A 1,728-nucleotide genomic window follows, 5' to 3' on the forward strand; every position below is an offset into this window, starting at 1 on the left:
TTGTGGCGCGTGCAGCATTCTCCACATAGCAGCTCAACATGCTTTTGGCTGTTAGCTAAGAATGGTGTTGATGTCCTTGCTTTTGTAAGAGGCGTGTGTGTGTGTGTGTTTCTGTCTGTCTGTGTGTGTGTGGGGGTGTGTGCGTGGGGGTGTATTTGTCAATGCCTAGGCACATATACATAGATACACGACACATCTATCTATATATACATAAATACAGCACATATAAATGTGTGTGTGTATAAGGTTACACACAATTTCACAACACATTCACACACACACACACACACACACACACACACACACACTTACACACACAGACACACACACACACATGCACACACTCAGATAATCACAAATATCACGCTTTTGTTTTCTCTTGCCCTCTTACACACACACACACACACACACACGTACACACATGCATGAGTAACTAAAGGGTTTAGCTCTGGATGCAACAGGATCTCATCTGCGCTGTGCACGCAGGACAGACTGCAGAAGGACACTCTGGTACACAGTGTTCTCTGTTCCCATCCTCTGTAGAGGACGGCTTGGAGCTCTCTGGAGGTCAGCCCTCGGCCTGTGGAGCTCTCTCTCTCTCTGTAGAGGTCAGCAGTCTCTGTAGAGGTCAACAGTCTCTGTAGAGGTCAACAGTCTCTGTAGAGGTCAACAGTCTTTGCAGAGGTCAACAGTCTCTGTAGAGGGCAACAGTCTTTGCAGAGGTCAACAGTCTGTAGAGGTCAACAGTCTCTGTAGAGGTCTGCAGTCTCTGTAGAGGTCTGCAGTCTCTGTAGAGGTCTGCAGTCTCTGTAGAGGTCAGCAGTCTCTGTAGAGGTCAATAGTCTCTGTAGAGGTCTGCAGTCTCTGTAGAGGTCAACAGTCTCTGTAGAGGTCAGCAGTCTCTGCAGAGGCCAGCTGTCTCTGTAGAGGTCAGCAGTCCTCTGTAGAGGGCAACAGTCTCTGTAGAGGTCAACAGTCTCTGTAGAGGTCAGCAGTCTCTGTAGAGGTCAGCAGTCTCTGTAGAGGTCAATAGTCTCTGTAGAGGTCTGCAGTCTCTGTAGAGGTCAGCAGTCTCTGTAGAGGTCAGCAGTCTCTGTAGAGGTCAGCAGTCTCTGCAGAGGTCAGCTGTCTCTGTAGAGATCAGCTGTCTCTATGTAGAGAGACTCTTAGTTTGTACTTCAATCTCAAATTTCTTTTTAGCTCAGCTTTCTTCTTATCAGTTAATGTGTAATCTTTCATCATTCGACCTGTCGAATGGAAATAATATTCAGCTATTTTATTCCTTTGTTTTCATTATTCTTAACTAATTTCTTGCTAATGTTTTTATTCCTGTTTTGCATGAAAATCGCTGTATACATAAAGTTTGATTGAACGATTGATAGAACTCTGTAGAGTCCACTGTTCTCTGTAGAGCCTCTAGCTGGGACTGCAGGGCATTCCAGCGACAGCTCTCTGCAAAACACCTGTGTGTGTGTGTGTGTGTGTGTGTGTGTGTGTGTGTGTGTGTGTGTGTGTGTGTGTGTGTGTGTGTGTGTGGGCCTGTGTGAGCCTGTGCCTGTGTCTGTGTGAGCCTGTGTGAGCCTGTGCCTGTGTCTGTGTGCCTGTGTGTGCCAGTGTGTGTGTGTCACACATTTGGACGTACATGCGCTATTGGCTTTCCTTTTGGTCACGTTTCCATGCAGTATGCTTCAGGGGCAGTGAGGGTGCTTGTGTGTGTGTGTGTGTGCA

The sequence above is a fragment of the Gadus macrocephalus genome, chromosome 19, assembly GCF_031168955.1.
Source record: "Gadus macrocephalus chromosome 19, ASM3116895v1".
Lineage (NCBI taxonomy): Eukaryota > Metazoa > Chordata > Actinopteri > Gadiformes > Gadidae > Gadus > Gadus macrocephalus.